The sequence below is a fragment of the Macaca mulatta genome, chromosome 2 (genome assembly GCF_049350105.2).
Source record: "Macaca mulatta isolate MMU2019108-1 chromosome 2, T2T-MMU8v2.0, whole genome shotgun sequence".
NCBI classification, from domain to species: domain Eukaryota; kingdom Metazoa; phylum Chordata; class Mammalia; order Primates; family Cercopithecidae; genus Macaca; species Macaca mulatta.
This window is the reverse complement of record NC_133407.1, coordinates 83,476,151-83,494,533: the sequence shown is the minus strand read 5'-3', so window position 1 is coordinate 83,494,533 and position 18,383 is coordinate 83,476,151. Positions and strand designations below refer to the sequence as shown.

Genomic DNA, 18,383 nt, shown 5'->3' with positions numbered 1-18,383 from the left:
AGGTGGACTGGGTCTTTTCCTTGTTTTGCTCCCAATTTATTATTTTATACTAAGATTTCTGAACTACACCCAGTTTTAGAGACATCGGGACACAAATTCCCATCCCCCTCCATCTAAGCTGTGTGACCTCAGGCTGGTTACTTCATGATTCTGAGCCTTCATTTCCTTACCTGTAAGTTGGCGTTAACACTTCCCTAAGGAGGTGTAAGTCTTATAAAGACGCCAGCAAAGCTCCAGTCTCTTAATTATGTCGCCTCAGGCAATTTATTTAGCCGTTTGATTTGCGGATTCCTTACTTACAAGTTGGACCAGTTGTGGCTACTATCCGCAGTAGTCGAGGAATAGGTATGATAGGCAAAGCTCCGGCAACGGTGGCTGGCCCTTGGCGGCTCAAGAGGACCTGATAATGGTCCTGCTAGCGAGCATGCCCTAGTGTAATGCGGTCGAGTCATGAAACTTTGGGAAAAGAGAGAACAAGGAAAGCGGGCGATCAGAGGCCCAGCCGCGAGACCCGCCCCGCTGGGGCCGCCAGCCTGCACCGCGACGCCCCAGGACCCGGCACCGCCTCGCTCCACCCCTGCGAATCCGGGGCGAATCCGGGCGGAGAGTTCCTGGCGGCCGCGCAGCGCACAGCACCCTCCCGCCCGCCTCCCTCCCGTTGAGCTCCAGCTGTGCCAGAGGCACGCGAGCCTGGAGAGTCCGCAGCCAACGCGCAGGTGCTAGCGGCCCCTTCGCCCTGCAGGTAGGAGCCGCGCCGAGACCCGCATCACCCGGCGCCTGTGGGAGCCGGGTTTCCACTCCTTCGCCTTCAGTCCCTTCTGGCTCCCAACCCGGTCAACTGGCCGCTCCCCGCCCAACTTGGACGGGACTTCAGTGAGTGAGTCGGCAGCGGACTCCCCAGCGATCCCCAAGGGCCTCCCTTGCACGGCTTCGGGTGGAATTCCTGCAGGGTGAAAGCTGACAACTCAGGCACGCACTTTTGCAGCGCGGGCGGCTGCCTGGAGCGCAGAGCCGCGCAGGCTCCAGGCTGAAGCCCGGGCGTCCTCTGCAGGATGCACCGCCCCGCCGGCGCGGGGCTTCGGGTGCAGTGTGTGTGGTGTCCCCAGGTCATCCGGGCGCCCTTGGTTCGGAGGCGCGGTGGCATGACTGGGCTGGTGGGGGCGATGGGACCAGCATCCCGTACCAACCAGGAAGTGCTGCGTCCCAAAGCTTCGAGCCCAGCCCTCAGAACACGGTCCCGGGGGTGTGGTCACAGCCGCGGGTGTCCGCGCCTCCCGCCATGTGATGTGACCACTCGGAGGCGGGGCGGGGGGCCCGGGGGCGAGCAGCAGGGCGTGTGTAAAGGGTCTTGTTCGTCACAGTACGATTCAAGGTATTTGGGACCTAGGGCTCAGATCCAGGAGTGCGGTCCTCCAAGCCTTCCAAAGGATTTTGTGACGCCCTTGAGAACCGCCCTTGTAGACTCAGTCCTGAACTACCGCCACGCCTGTGTTTGCTCCTCCTCATCTGGGATTATTGCCTTCTTTACTTCCTCTGTGAAGCACTAAATACGAGTAGCTTTTTAAGAACAGACCACAACAGTTTCTTCGTTTGACTATCACTAAGTCTGTCTCCAGAATGGGGAGCTCCGTTAACTTTATCAGCCAGCCCTGCCAATTTTAGTTAAGATAAGCCTTTGTGGGCCTCCAAAGACCTCTGAGAGACTAGGTACCCAGAGACCTCTGAGGTATGTTAAATGGTTTAATTCGTGGTGTTGCAATTAAAACTTAAAGAAGGAAAGGAATCTGCCATTTGAACTGTTAACAGACACCACATTTATACACTGCCTATTTGAATAAGAATCTCTTTCGATATTAAATGTTTTGTGACACACAAGTGAATTTGTACACAGTCTTTTAGCTTGAATTTGTAGACAGCCTTTAAATGTTGTTTGGGGATCTTTGGACTAATTGTATAAGCGCCCAGTCTGGCTTCTCAAGAACCAGTACAGTTAACAATCCATATAAAAAGTTGGAATGCTGCCTGGGCCCGGTGACTCACGCCTGTAATCCCAGCACTTTGGGAGGCTGAGGTGGGCGGATCACCTGAGGTTAGGAGTTCGAGACCAGCGTGGCCAACATGGTGAAACCCCGCCTCTACTAAAAATACAAAAATTAGCCGGGCGTGGTGGCACACACCTATAATCCCAGCTACTCGGGAGGCTGACGCAGGAGAATCGCTTGAACCCGGGAGGCGGAGGTTGTAGTGAGCCGAGATCATGCCATTGTACTCCAGCCTGGCTGAAAGGGCGAGAGTCTGTCTCAAAAAAAAAAAAAAAAAAAAAAAAAAAAGAATACTAAGGCTTTGAGGAAAAAATGTCTTTACAATGTTTGTTCCTGATGACAGAATAATTATGAACTATAGTAAGTGCTGTACAATGCTCATTTAGGTTTGTAGACTTACTTATAACTAGGTGGTGGGGAACCGTGCTTCTTGAAAGTTGTATGATTACTTAGTGTTTCTTAATTAAAAACATAGTTACAAATTTTATTTACCTTTAACTCTTACATGGTTTTAAATTTATTTTTGTTCCGAAGGAAAAGTAGGACTGTCATTTAAAAAAAAAAAAATTTCCAATTTTATTTTAGATACGGGGATACATGTGCAGGTTTGTTACACGGACATGTAGCATGAAGCTGAGGTTGAGGGTACAACTGATCCCATCACCCAGGTAGTGAGCATAGTACCTGATAATTTTTTAACTTTTGCTCTCCTTCCTCCCTCCCACCTCTAGTGGTTCCTAGCGTCTATTGTTGCCATCTCTATATCCATAAGTGCCCAATGTTTACCATATATATATATATATATATATTTATTTATTTATTTATTTATTTATTTTGAGACAGAGTCTCACTCTATCTCCCAGGCTGGAGTGCAGTGGCACGATCTCGGCTCACTTCAAGCTCCGCCTCCCGGGTTCACACCGTTCTCCTGCCTCAGCCTCCCCAGCAGCTGTAGTACCTTCCACTTATTAGTGAAAACATGCGATGTTTGATTTTCTGTTCCTGCCTTAATATGCTTAGGATAATGCCCTCTATCCGCATCCATGTTGCTACAAAGGACATGATTGTGTTATTTTTTATTGTTGCATGGTATTCTATGATGCATATGGACCACATTTTCTCTTATCCCGTCCGCAGTTGATGGGCATCTAGGTTGACTCCATTTGCTATTGTGAATAGCGCTGTGGTGAACATATGAATGTGTGTGTGTTTTTGGTAGAACAACTTATTTTCTTTTGGATATATACGCAGTAATGGGCTGCGGGGTTGAATGGTAGTTCTGTTTTGAGTTCTTTGAGAAATCTGCACCTGCTTTCCACAGTGGCTGAAATAATTTACGTTCCAACCAACAGTATATAAATGTTCTCTTACAGGATTTTTTTTAAAAAAATTTTCTTTTAATTTCACTTTTGTTGTAGTAAAAGATGCACAACATAAAATTTACCATTTTAGCCATTTTTCAGTGTGCATGTAGTGGCATTAAATACGTTCACATTATTGTGCTACTGTCACCACCATCCATCCACAAGACTCTTCATCTTTCTTACAGGGTTTTAATAACATTTTAATGATAATGGTTGTGTTGCAGGCTTTAGTTTTATCACTAAGCAAGGTTTGAGTTCCTTCTCGTAGCTTTAGAGAAATGCACCTTTTAAACTTTTTTTTTTCTGAGGCAGGGTCTCACTCTGTTGCCCAGGTTGGAGTGTAGTGGCACAACAGTCTTGACCTCCCAGGCTCAAGTGATACTCCCATCTCAGTTTCTGAGTAGCTGGAACTATAGGTGTGCATCACCACCCTTGGCCAGTTTTGTTTGTTTGTTTGTTTTTGTAGAGATGAGGTCTCACTGTGTTGCTAAGGCTGGTCTTGAATAACTGGGCTCCAGCAATCCTCCCATTTCGGCTTCCCAAAGTGCTGGATTACAGGCATGAGCTACCATACCCAGCCAAGAAATGCACTTTTAAAAGAGAAAAGGTAAAAAGCCATAACCAGACTGTTTAACAAATCTTATCTACAGCCGGAAAGGCCTAATACGTTACTGTTTGAAAATAAACTTGTGATGTATTTAAACTTTTATCTAAGGGTATTGTGGGGTTTAGCTATCAAGAGGAAGGAACACGTAAGGCAGTTACTGTTATTGATCATTTCCTCTCCTGAGTATCTATCAGAAAAATGGCAATTGTCAGTGTTGTTGTCTTTAGCAGTGCAATAGTACCTATCTAAATTATGCTTGAACTCAGGTAATGTTGCCTTCTTAGTAACTAAAGGCAATGTTGATCAAACTTGAAACTACATGTAGCAATTTCCTGTCCATCCCAGGTGTTTACTAAAGATTGATACTACGGGACCCAACACATAAGATATGTCTCTTTAAACTTGTAGTTAGGCTGAGTCATTGTGTTCACAAGAAAAGCTGTAACTTTGCAAGGTCTGGTTTTATGTTTACAATCCTTTAAGTCTGAGCACCACAAAATAAAATGTATTTGCTGGGGGGGTGCGGTTAAAAGTTGTCGCAGGGTTAAAACGAGAAACATGTAAACCTAACTTTCCCATAGGCCTGTGACATTTCTGGTTACAAAGAGAATCATACAAATCACATCTTATGCTTCAGTGGGAACACATTCCAGTGTGTTAGTTTCCCTAAATTCACACTACAGTGTAAAATCTGGACCCCAGCTGTTTTAGTGCTGGGTTATTAAGCAAAAGTGTATGTTATATAAGTGTTTCATAGTATCACAGGTTTTTTTCCTATTGCAAAACTTTCTTAATTTTTAAATTTATTGAGCAAACATTACAGCGGCAGAATAAAATCAATTATTTATTTAATAAACACTTACATGGTGTTTACTTTGTGCCTTGCACTTGTCTAAGCATTTTACAAACATGAATACATTTAACCCTCAAACAACCCTGTAAAGTAGGTAATCTTATTATGGCCATTTTATTTATTTATTTATGTTTGTTTTACTGTATTTTATTTTGTAGAGATGGGGTCTTGCTATGTTGCCCAGGCTAGTTTCAAACTTCTGGGTTCAAATGGTCCTCCTATCTTGGCCTCAAAAAGTGCTGGGATTCACAGGTATGAGCTACTGTGCCTGGCCTATGCCCATTTTATAGATGAGGCAGTTTGAGGCATAGTGAGATCCCACAACTAGCTCATGGCAGAGCTGGGGATCCATCTCTGGCAGCTTGCACCCAGAGTTTTGACATTGCTGTCTGTTTAGAAAAAAACATAACCTGTGATTCCATCCTCCTAACAAACTTTTTTTTAAAGGTTTTTTGATTCCCATTTTGTCTTTGTTCTTTGACGTAATCGCAATTATAGTGCAACTCAGACAATCTGTTCAAGTCCTTTACTTTTCGGAAGAAGAAATTAAGGTGGAACATGGGTATGTCCAAGGGTAGAAGCACTGGGGCAGGGTCCTGGAGATCCTCTGCTGGGCCAGGCCTTAACTCCCTGATTGTGAGGAGATTGGGCCAGGGATCCTGGGAGAGTCTGGGAGGCCAGGGCTGTGTTTGGGAGGAGTTGGGTGTTATTTGCCAATCCAGAGGGAAGCATTTCAATATTTTAAAAATTGTTATGACCATACTAGAGCTAATCTACTAAATAAGGGCCCACGTTATGGCCGACTGGGTCATGGGAGGTCTTGCTTCCTAGGGCTCCAGAATCCTGGATTGCTTCCCCCGTTGCTGCTAATGCTCATGACCCTCAGCTCCCCTCTGGATGAGGGCAAGATTTTATTCTGTACTCAATCATTTTTTGAACTTTTTGGATCTAGAGTTGGGAACCTTTTGGAAGCCTCTGACGCACAAAAGAAAATCAGCCAAAATCAACATGGAAATAAAAATAACTTGGTTTAGTCAGTTCTTTTGTTAAGAAAGAGAGAGAGACACTTCTAAGGCCGTAAACTTATGAACTTTATATTAAGAACAGGAAAATAAGGGTTCAGAATTTAACAGTGATCTTTTTCAAAGTAGGCTTTTACAGATGGCACATTTAGATGAAGGTGAATAGGAATAAACATGGGGAAAAGGAAAGCCGTAGAAAGGGAGGGGAGAAACAAGTGCAGAGATGAGGCATTGGCAGAGAGCCATAGATAGGAAGCATGGAGCTAATACCTTTGTCAGTTCTTTACAAAAAGCCTGCGTCTCAGAGTGTTACCACCGGACGATGCCTTCAAAATATCATAAGCAGTTGCAAATGATCTTTCCTTTGGTTTATCTTGATGGGATCTTAATGTTTAAACTGTTGCTAATCAACAAAGCATGTGGACAATAAGATACAAGAGAACTCTTGGCCCCTGATTGGGATCTTCATAACAGTCTAGTCTAGTTTGGTTTATGCCACTTTCCGTGGGTGGATTTTATATGTAGTGTGATATTAGAATCACTGGATTTGCCGTTATTTTTTCTATTGACAGTCTTCCCTGTGACAGGGCAAGGTTCTTGAGGTCACAGACTGTGTTTTTGTCATTTTTGTGTCTACAGTGTCCATTGTAGTGTACAATAGATGTGAGCTGAATGACAGGGTACATGGATGAAGGGAGAAGGTGTAATCCATTTTGTTAAAAATACATAGGTATTTCCAGAAAATAATTCTTTATAATTAATGTTGTACTTATTTATTTGCTCCATGGTGCCATTTAACTATTCTTAAAAATAAAATGTGTAGATGTGGAATGGACAGTCTGTGGCATTTTGGGTAAACAGCTGTACTCACTTCATTGATCTTTTTCTGCCCAAGTTCTGATGAAGGAGTCCTTTGAAATAAAGAGTTCGAGTAGGTAGCCATGGGTTGGGATTGGAGATTCATGACTTGGAACAGAAAAACATTTCCAGATGTGTAGGGCAGTGGTTCTCTGAAGATGCAGACCCAAAAGTGAGAAATTTAACCAAAGGAGCTAAGAATAGGGAAAAAGTGAAGATGAAGTTTTAGATACTGTTTTTTAAGTGTCACCATTATTCCTGCTTTGGAATAAAAAAATGTAAGAAGTAAGGTAGGAGTACAGAATTTGGGGATGAAGTATATTTTTGGCACTAACATCACTGTGATGTTAAAACTATTTTTAAAAGATAATAAATACCCACACCTCTGACTTACTAATTATTTTACTAAATGTATTGCTCTCTATGCTATTTATGTCTATTATTTCTATATGGTGAAAATACTGTACCTGCTGCACGTCTTCCCCAAACTGCATGTTCTAGTGATATCATGTTGGTAACTTAGAGGTGGCCATGGTAGGAATTTCTTTTTTTGAGACAGGGTTTCACTCTTGTTGCCCAGGCAGGAGTGCAATGGTGCAATCTTGGCTCACTGCAACTTCCACCTCCCAGGTTCAAGCGATTCTCCTGCCTCAGCCTCCTGCCTCAGCCTCCCAAGTAACTGGGATTACAGGTGCATACCACCACGCCTGGCTTATTTTGTATTTCTAGTAGAGACAGGGTTTCACCATGTTGGCCAGGCTGGTCTCGAACTCCTGACCTCTTGATCCTTGGCCTTCCAGGAATATTTACACTGTGGAAATTGGCACACACTACACTTAGGGTTTCTCCTCCACCCCAACCTGGTTGCTAAGCATTTGTCAGCACACCACTGGCTTTGCCCAAGGGGGATATCTGAGCTTCTCCACCACCCCCCCTTTTTTTCTCATTATGATCAAAGAGATTTGTCGTGCACTTTTCTTTCAACTGTCACAGTGATTCTGAATTTGGCGATGTGGTTGGGGGGAAAGGAATACATATAGTTATGCTATGTTCTAATCTCTTTGTGCCTATTATCTGGTCTGGTACAGGTCTCAATTGCATTCAATTTAACCTTTGATTCTATCCTTTTGTAGAGATAGAATTCTCCCTGCAACCTCCTGAAGAGCTGGCCTTCCCTCCTTCTCCATCACAGTAGTTCCAAGGTCTGGCTAAACAAAATCACCTGGAAACTTCTTAAAATACAAACTTCCAAGTTCTATCACATATGTAATAAATTTAGATTTTTGAGGAATGGGACTCAAAGTAGTATTTTGTAAATTCCCTTGGGAGTTTGATGATCACCCCATGTGCCTTCTGGGCCCCTCTTGTGGGCTCTTGCTCTCCAGCCCTGGCACCTGTGTACCGTGCTTAGAATCAGGTCATTTGGGCTGCTGGACCCCGGCCACATTGTATGGTAGCCTTGATTTTTATGTTTGTACTCAAATTCTGATCCTGTGAACCTTGGTAATCAGGGGCCACTCTTTTCCCCATTGGCCTGTCATTCATACCAGAGCCTGATTTTTCGTGCTCAGTTCTTTGGAGCCTGGGTTTCTAACTAGCGAGGCAGCTAGTGTGTTGCAGGGAGACTATCAGAGGAGTCAGGTGTGCTAAGTTTCATTTCTACTTTAGCGTCTGTGTAACCTCGATAAACTTGTTTTTCACCTTTCTGAACTACAGTTGCCTATCTCCAGAGTTTGTTAGGAAGGTTGTTTCTAGAACACATCAAGGTTTGTTCCATCTTAGGGCCTTTGAATCATGCTATTCCCTCTGCGTGGAGCACACTTCTCCTAAGTCTTTGCATGGCTTGCTTCTTTTTTGTCATTTGGATCAATGACAAAATGGTCAAATGTTATCTCCTTGGAAAGGTTTTCCCTGACCATTGAAAGCTGCCTCACCTCACAGTCCACATTGCGTTGCTTGCTACCTGATCCTGTTCCAGCCTTTTACCTGGGGTTATTTTCATGCTAGCATTTACCACCATCTGAAATTCTTTTTCTTTTCTCGTTTTCTTGGTTACTGGGTTTTCTATGCAAGAACTTAAGCTTTATGAGAGTAGGGACTTGCCTGACACATAGTAGGTACTCACTAACTACTTGTTGAATGACTACCTTTCCAAGTTATTATATAAATATATGATGTTAGTGTGAACCCTTGTTCCCAAGCGATTCATTTGTTTTCCTAATTGTTCTTTTCTGACCTCACAGATGTTGCTGTTTTTATGACAATGATTCATTGCTGAGATATTACTGCAATTTGGAGCAAAGTGCTGCTCTCAACTGATGAGAAATAAAATCTGTAGCTTTCTATGTGAATGCCTCCTTTCGTTTTCAGAGAGCTTGCAAAATCTTGTTTCAGTTGCATCTATTTGTCATGTGGGTGTATAATCTGCGATAGAATGGATCGATTAAACATAACATAAATGAGACTGATTTGGGGAAACTCCTGTTTCCTCCCTTTTTTGAGTTCTACCAGGGGTGGTTTTTGGTAGCGTCATGGGGACTAGGGAAATGTGTATCACTTTGTAAGAAAGGCAGTCCATAGGCTGGGCATGGTGGCTTACGCCTGTCATCCCAACATTTTGGAAGGCTGAGGCAGGTGGGTGACTTGAGGTCAGGAGTTCAAGGCCAGCCTGACCAACACGGTGAAACCTCATCTCTACTAAAAACACAAAAATTAGCCACGTGTGGTGGTGAGTGCCTGTAATCCTAGCTACTTGGGAGGCCGAGGCAAGAGAATTGCTTGAACTTAGGAAGTGGAGGTTACAGTGAGCTGAGATCGTGCCATAGCACTCCAGCCTGGGTGACAGAGCAAGACTCTGTCTCAAAACAAAAACAAACAAGTAACAAAAAGAAAGGCATGCCAGAAACGCATGTTGGATATGTTCATCCTATCTGATCTCACCAGATACATGGGGTAGGTTTGACTAACGGTGAAGTAATTTTTGTAGATCCATTGCCTGGAAGGCCAATAAGGTTGGCAGTGAAAGCTTTCATCCTGTATTTGCAATAGCCCCTTTTCAGGATGGTGTTGAAGAATTTATCAAGCACAGAGTCTTTTTGGTGCTAACACAGTACTAGGCCTAGGCTAGTGAGTCTAAAATGTGGTTCCAGCCCCACAGTTTATAGTCTAATGCAGTCACCCAAAGGCAGGACTGAATTGTGCAGCAGAATCCTGCCAGGCCACCTGAAATGGGCTGCCTTTTATAATGATTCTATGTTCCAGTTTTCCTTGATAGTGATTTTCCAACTGCTTTGTTTCAGGGCAGTGTGGTGTTGTGAATGTTTGTCTTCTTCAAATTCATTTGTTGAAATCCTCACCCCAAGGGGTGATGGTATTAGGAGGTGAGGCCTTTGGGAGGTGATTAGGCCACAGTGGGTCTGCCCTCATCGAGGAGATTAGTGCCTTTATAAAAGAGGCCAGAGGGACCTCTGGCTCTCTTCACTAAGTGAGGGGTTAGTGAAAAGGCAGCCACTGGGGAAGCAGGCTTTCACCAGACACCAAATCTGCAAGCACCTGGATCTTGGACTTCCCAGCCCCCAGAACTGTGAGAAGTAAGTTTCTGTTGTTTATAAGCCACCTAGTCTATGGTATTTTGTTATAGCAGCCTGAATGGACTAAGACAGGTGGGCTGGCATTGGAGTAGAGATTGGGTCCAGGGATGTAGACAGCAGAATTCTGGAGCGTCTCTAAACACCACATTCAATCAGAGCATCTCATTTCAAAAATGTACTATTGTATATTTGCCTTTTAAAAATTATTTTTGGGCTGGGCACGTTGACTCATGACTGTAATCTCAGCACTTTAGAAGGCCAAGGTGGGTGGATCACTTGAGGTCAGGAGTTTGAGACCAGCCTGGCCAACATGGTGAAACCCCATCTCTACTAAAAATACAAAAATTAGCCAGTTGTGGTGGTGCACACCTTTATTTGCAGCTACTTGGGAGGCTGAGGTAGGACAATTGCTTGAACCAGGGAGACGGAGGTTGCAGTCAGCTGAGATCGCGCCACTACACTCCAGCCTGGGCAACAAAGTGAGACTCCATCTAAAAAATAAAAATAAAAAATAAAAAAGTAAAAATTATGTTTGTTTCAGATTTGCAGAAAAGTCATGACGCTATTACAGCAAGTTTCAAAGGAGTACACAGTTTCCTCTATTATTAACATCTCACATTGGTATGTGATACATTTGTTATAATTAATGAACCAATATAGACGCATTATTAAGTAAAACCCATACTTTATTTAGATATTCTCCCATGTCCTTTTTCTATTCCAGTATCTTGCCCAGGATACCATGCTACATTTCATAGTTGTGTCTCCTTGGGCTCCCTTGGTTATCATGGTTGCTCAGACTTTCCTTGTTTTTGATGACCTTGATAGTTTTGAGGGGTACTGGTTAGGTATTCTGTAGAATGTCCCTCAGTTGGGATTTTTATGATGTTTTTCTCAAGATTACATTGGGATTATGGGTTTGGGGAGGGAGAGGACAGAGGTAAAATACCATACTTATCACATCTTATCAAGGGCACATACTATCAGCATGACTCATCACTGGTGATGTCCATTTTGATCACCTAACTGAGGTTGTGTGTGTAAGGTTTTCCATTGTAAGGTTACTTTTTTCCTCCCTCTACACACTGTACTCTTTGGAAAGAAGTCACTGTGCACAACCCATATTTTTGGGAGTTATGTTCTACCTCCTAGAGAGGGGAAAATGTCCTAAAAAGATCTCATTCCCTTTACTTCCTTTAATGTTATAGATTTTCTGTTGAATGTCATTAATTTTGGTTTAAAATAGAAAAGTAGTACACTTAGGTGGCCTTGTTTCATTTCTGTGCTAGTTCACAAACACAGAAACACTTTAGAAAGAGTTTTAGTTGCAGGCAAGTCCCTGTTTTTTTTTTTTTTTTTTTAGATGGCGTCTCACTCTGTTGCCCAGGGCTCACTGCAACCTCCGCCTCCCGGGTTCAAGCAATTCTCGTGCCTTAGCCTCCTGAGTAGCTGCAATTACAGGCACACACCACCATCCCCGGCTAATTTTTGTATTTTTAGTAGAGACAGGGTTTCACCATGTTGGTCAGGCTGGTCTTGAACTCCTGACCTCGTGATCCACCTGCCTTGGCCTCCCAAAGTGCTGGGATTACAGGCGTGAGCCACCATGCCTGGCCTGAGTCCCTCTTTTTTAATGAAAGTTGTGGGCAGACAATTATGCTCAGAGACCAGATAAATCTGGTCAAAGGGACCAGAATGATACCCCTGAATCAGGTGTTGGTTAGTGGCTTAGTGTGCGGTAGGCTTCCCATGAAGCCTTTGTGCTCTGATGCCTGACTGAGGACACAGTCCTCCTAAAAAAGAGTGTGAGGCCCATCGCAGCATGGCTGACTCTCTAATGGCCAAGTTCTCTTGTGGCTTAGCTCTCAGGACAGTCAGGTAATATGCCCAGAGCTGGACCTTGGGATCTGGCTAGACAGACCTGAAGAGTTTTCTGTTGCAATCAAATAAAGGACAACAATATTAATTTGGAACATGTTGAAAAGTCATTGTTGTAATTAAGCACAAGTTAAGCATACATAATAAACACTTCACATAATTGATTAGAATTATTTTAACACAACCAAAGCAAAATTCAAAAATTCCAAAGCAAAAATTCAGTTCTCAATCTTTCTCTCTCTCTTTCTCATGCCAGTGACCATTATTGACACTGTCTCCTGATTTCACCTAGAATTTATTTCTGAATTTACTTGATATTCTCTAAGTCATAGCACTTAATATGACTTTTATATAGCAAAAGCTTCCTTACGCCTGATTTCCTAGGGCCAAGGACTCAAGGAGTCTGTAGAATTTGACCGTAATTTAAAATTGGCCATATGTTCAATGAGTAGGAGAGTTGATGTGGAGCAAGGGAGGTATCACAGGCCCAGCCTAGACCCTTTGCTCTGTGCTCCAAAAATGGTTTAGAATTCCTTTAGTAGAGAAAGTGTAAGTGACTGTCATTCACTGAGCACACTACCTTATCATTTAGTTCTGTATCCCACAGCATCTTAATCAGTCTACTTTGATCCTGTCCGACCCACTTTCCTGCCATTGCTGATTATATAATAGGACAATCTTACTTAAGTAGGGGTGAGTGTTACCTGGATTCAATGGCCTGAGAATTTTTTCCTTCCCTTTAATGTTTCTTTAGGTTTCACATTTTAAGGGTCAGTGACACTTAGCTGTTATCCATTGTTTCACAGATGAGTCATGGAAAATGGAAAATGAGTTTGAAAATTATCCTCACATGACAGCCATCATGCAACTTATAAAGAAAAATGGCACTTGGGGAGTAATAAGCCTCTAAAAATTTCTAAAGATTGAGGGGGGAAAAAACCCTCAAAGAATTTAGCTGACTTCAGTCAGTTTTAAATAAGAGGCCCAAAATAAATAAGTGAGAAATTTGAAAACTTCCTTCATATCAATACATGCCAGCTTTTTTCATATTATTAGGATATTTGCATATATTTTGGTCAAAACTGCTTACTTGAAAATACGTATTCAGAAGAAAAATGTCCATAATATGCTGTAGTTTTTTTTTTTTTGTTTTTTTTTTTTTAAAGACAACCTTCTAAGTTTGCCTCTGAAACTACCCTGAGAGCAACTGCCCTCTGGGGATTTATGGTCTAGTGCTGTGGTTCTCACACTCCACTGTGCACTTGAATCCCTGGAGGGCTCAGGAGAGTACAGAGCGCTGGGCCTTACCCTAGAGTTTCTGATTCAGTAGGTCTGGGCTGGGCAGAGAATTTGCGTTTCTAACAAGCTCCCAGATAATGCTGATGCTGCTGGTTTGGGGACTGCGATTTGAGAATCACTGATCTAATGGTTTAGCTGACACATCAGTAAACATAATTCAAAGATTAAATGCTGTGAAATAAGTACAAGTAACATGCAATGGGAAACAGGGTGTGGAGAAGTGGGGTAAACGATGAATGATCAACTAAAGATCAGAGAAACCATATGGAAGCAGAAAGGTTAAGCAGGATCTTGAAGCCTTGGCAGGTAGGGCATTTTGGTGATGACAGTCTCCTGTTGGGAGGGAGAGTGCAGAATGTATATGGGAGTGGGAGTGTAGCCTAGCACAGGAGGAGAGTAGGGGTGGTGTGAAGGGAGGAACAACCATGAACAGGTAGAATTCAGAATAGAGGGCTGGAAAGTTAAACTAACACGTTCTTGGTTTTTGGAGTTTGGCAGCAAAGGAAAAGCATGATCAGAGCTATGCTTAAGAAGGGCAGCTCTGGCATTGCAACAGATGGTGCAGGAAGAGAAAGAGTGATTTTGGGAGAATCAGTTAGGAATTATTGAGGCAGCCCCGCCCAGAAGCAAGGATAGCCTGGAGAAGAGCATGAAGGTGGGAGGGATACAGTCATGGGAGGCATCTGTAGCAGAAGCCACACATTTGGTAGTTGATTGGTTCCTGAAAATGAGAGAGCGAAGAGTCAAGGTGAGAGTGAGGATTCAGAGTCTGAATTGTTGATGATGAGTGTTGGTGGTGGCTGGATCTCTCAGAACAAATAATTGGATAAGAAAAAGAACCTCGGCCGGGCGCGGTGGCTCAAGCCTGTAATCCCAGCACTTTGGGAGGCCGAGACGGGCGGATTCCGAGGCCGGGAGATCGAGACCATCCTGGCTAAAACGGTGAAACCCCGTCTCTACTTAAAAAATACAAAAAACTAGCCGGGCGAGGTGGTGGGCGCCTGTAGTCCCAGCTACTCGGGAGGCTGAGGCAGGAGAATGGCGTGAACCCGGGAGGCGGAGCTTGCAGTGAGCTGAGATCCGGCCACTGCACTCCAGCCTGGGCGACAGAGCGAGACTCCGTCTCAAAAAAAAAAAAAAAAAAAAAAGAAAAAGAACCTCCTGGGCCTTAGTTTCTTCAGTAGAGGAGTGGACTAGATACTCTTAAAGGTTTCTTTGTAATTGTAATTAAGGGTTTGAGGGTTTTTGTTGTCTGAAATATGACAGAACATAGTTGTACAAAAAGTTAATGGCTTGTGTATAACAGGCACTCGTATGTTTGTTGATTAGTTGATCCATGACAATCATTAGCTCTGAAATAGTTACATCTGCAAATAGTCTTCTTCCTCGGCTCTTCATTTTGCTATGGTTTTCTTAGTATGTTGACTTACTCTTCCTCCCATTTTATAAATTATGAATATCAACCTTTTTTGATATGTGCTCTATGTATATATTTTAACAACTACAGCAGATAATTTAAACATCTCTTTGGCTGTTTCTTACATCATAATAATCACACCATATATGGAGATATTTATACACAACTCTGTCTTTCCCACTGGATCATAAAATCCTTTTGGGTAAGGGACATATCTTACTCATTTTCGTCTTCCTCACTGCACTCATGGTCAATACTTATAAAAAGTGGCCAGCAAATGTTTGAGGAACTGGATTGAATCATTGAGTAAGAGTAAATTACTGTCTGTTCTTTTGGGAGAGACAAATGTTTCAGACAATAAAGAGTAATAGTTTAAAGGGAAATGGAAGTCCATATATCCTAGGAGGTAGAAAGAGGAAACACATTTCATTCAGTAGACTCTTAGAACTGGAATAGACATACTCATGGACACTGTAGGGACTAGAAGCAGAAGCCTATAAAAAGTAGCACAGTGGTTAGCTCTATCCTAAATTAGCCATTGAAAACCTTGGGCCAGACATTTCCATGCTGGACCTCAATTTTCTCCTTTGTAATATTGAGGTTATACTAAATTACAAAGTTTTAGAACTCTCTGAACACCCTTTTGGGAAGAATTCTAAGCAGAGGGAACAGCATGAGTAAAACACAAGAGATAGGTAAGAGTATGTGTGTTCTTTGTGACTGGTTGTGACATGCTAGGAAATTAAGCAGGAAGAGCAGGTGGAGGCCTTGTTTCAGAGAGCCAAGATAAGGAGTCTGGACCCATCCTATGATGATAGGTGGTGTCTTATGCAGAGATTTGTGCCAGGTGGTTTAATTGGGGTTGGCATCCAGGGAGCACGGGTGAAGGACCAGAGACAGTCATCTAGGGAAGGAGGCAATAGTAATACAAGGAGGCATTATTGGAGTGCCATTGCTATAGGCAGCTGATTGCTTTATTCCAAGAGATCATCTGAGAAGTTTTATGAAATGCACTCAGCACAGTTTATGTAGAGAAAAAAGAGAGAGGCTTTTATCTATATTTCTTGTTTCCCATTGAATTAAAGCAGCCCCACTTCTGGATTGCACATGTATGACTGCCAGGTTCCCATGGGCAACACATGAAGCAGCAACAGAGGAGTCTAGGGGTGAGTGAGCTTGTCAGTTTGCACTTGTGTGAAGCTGGTTAAATTCTTCATGGAACTGGCTGCAATGGCAATGCTGGAATAAGAAGCAAGTTTGAGAGGATTTGAAGTAGTCCGTAAAAGGAGGCCAATACAGGGAGCTATTGAGAGATTTTAAACAAAGGAACACCTAATCAGAATGATATAATGGTGTGCTTGTAAGTGTTTAACAACCAGCTCTCCAGAAAATGTGCATGCACATATGTCTATTATAAATTGTTCTGATACAAAAGATGTGTAGCACACAATTTACAAGTAGTAATAAAATGCTCTTTATCATTAAATCTATATAGCTAATTGATTTGGACAGATTTCTGTTGGTTTTTGTTGAACTCTTGTATCCATAGCCTAGTCATGGTTACAGTTGATGAAAGAGCATATTGATATTTTCTTTTTACATTATTGTGTAATTTGAAAGTGAAGCAGCAGAGGTGTATCCCAAAATTTTACTTGTTCAGGAAACATCTTCCTTATGAATTGGCCAGTACTTTTTCTTAATACTAGAAGAATATTTCCTCAATTTTTTGTTTTATTCACGATGTAACTACTACAAGCACCAGGCATTTTATTAATATTTTCTCTATCACCTCCTTAGGCCTAGACAATTAACAAAACAGAAACGATGTGATTATAGTGTTCGTCAATTTCAGTATGAAACTACCCTTATCATGGCCAGTATCAAGTTACAGGGAATTGGGAAGAGATGCACAGTAGCAGCACAACACAACATTGTATAGTCTTTTCACATCCAGTAGTCTCCCGTCATCCAAGGGGGATATGCTCCAAGACTCCCAATGGATGCCTGACACCTCAAATAGTACTGAACCCTATACACACTATGATTTTTTTTCTTATACATACATGCATGTGATAAAATGCAATGTATAAATTAGGTACAGTAAGAGATTAACAATAATAACAAAATAGAACAGTCATAATGATATACTATAATAAAATTTACATGAATGTGAGCTCTCTTTTTTTCCCTCTCTCAAAATACCTTGTACTGTACTCTTCTTCTTTTTTTTTTTTTTTTTTTTTTTTGAGATGGATTCTTGCTCCCATCATGTAGGCTGGAGTGCAGTGGCACGATCTCGGCTCACCACAGCCTTCACCTCCCAGGTTCAAGCGATTCTCCTTCCTCAGCCTCCCGAGTAGCTGGGATTATAGGCGTGCGCCATCACGCCTGGCTAATTTTTATATTTTTAATCGAGACGGGGTTTTGCCATGTTGGCCAGGCTGGTCTCAAACTCGTGATCTCAGGTGATCCACCCACCTCAGCCTCCCAAAATGCTGCGATTACTGGTGTGAGTCACCGCGCCCAGCCCCTTCTTGTGATGATGTGAGATGATAAAATGCCTGTGTGAAGACAAAATGAGGCGAATGACCTAGGCATTGTGACATAAATGGAAAATGCCAGAAATAAACAATTCATGTTATAAATTGTGCACCATTCTGAGTAATGTGATGAAATCTTGCACTCCCCCATTCCATCCTGCCAGGATTGCCAGTCACTCGGTAGCCAATCTGTTACCAGATTAACTGTGGTTTTATCAGTATCACAGTGCTTATGTTCAAGTAACTGTATTTTACTTAATAATGGCTACAAAGTCCAAAAGTAGTGATATAATATTTTCGGACCATGGTTGACTGCAGGTAACTGAAATTTTAGTTACATGAAACTACAGATAAGGGGGGGACTGCACTACAGATAAAATAGGCATAAGTATCCTCAAGACAATAGATATTATTAAAATGAAGAAAAATAATAAAGAAGTGATAAAATGAGAACTTTTGCTTTAATATAATTTATTTTATTGTAAGTTTATATAATTTAATTTTTAATAATTGCTATGTTTAACAACTGACTCACAAAATTGCTGAAAATTTCCCAATCTTGATGAAAATTTCCCAGTCTGCTCTCAGGAGCCTATATGAGCCAGCCCAGAACACCACTGGAGTTATAATTTGAGAAGATTACCTTGGTAGCAATCTCTAGAAATGTTTTGTAGGGGAGCTACAGTAGGGGTCAGAAGTAGGAGACAGATTATGAAATGTCTTCAGACCCTGCCAGCGTGAGGGTTCAAATGATGTCTGGTCGGTGGAGATCATGCAAATTTCACTGGTTTGTGTTCCCACACGGATCTGTAGGACCTTCAGTGAAAGTCTCCTCCAGGTATTCCTGGAGGTATCCTGGCATTGTCTCACATGTGTTTTGAGAGCCCCACTCCCTTGGGGGGGTCTTACGCTT

The 18,383-nt window shown here is 42.5% G+C and overlaps 1 protein-coding gene across 4 annotated transcripts in view; it reads left to right on the top strand.

Annotated features, from left to right (window-relative positions):
- The first annotated feature begins 657 nt into the window (after positions 1-657).
- PLD1 (phospholipase D1) overlaps positions 658-18,383 on the top strand; it is a 205,404-nt gene continuing 187,678 nt past the window's right edge. For 2 of the 4 annotated variants that reach the window (XM_077991683.1, XM_001085464.5), the window contains exon 1: positions 658-742. The gene's annotated coding sequence lies outside the window, so the exon portion shown is untranslated. Of the gene's footprint in view, positions 1,727-18,383 lie in introns of all 4 variants that reach the window. The other 2 variants (XM_077991684.1, XM_077991681.1) reach the window with 1 other exon arrangement.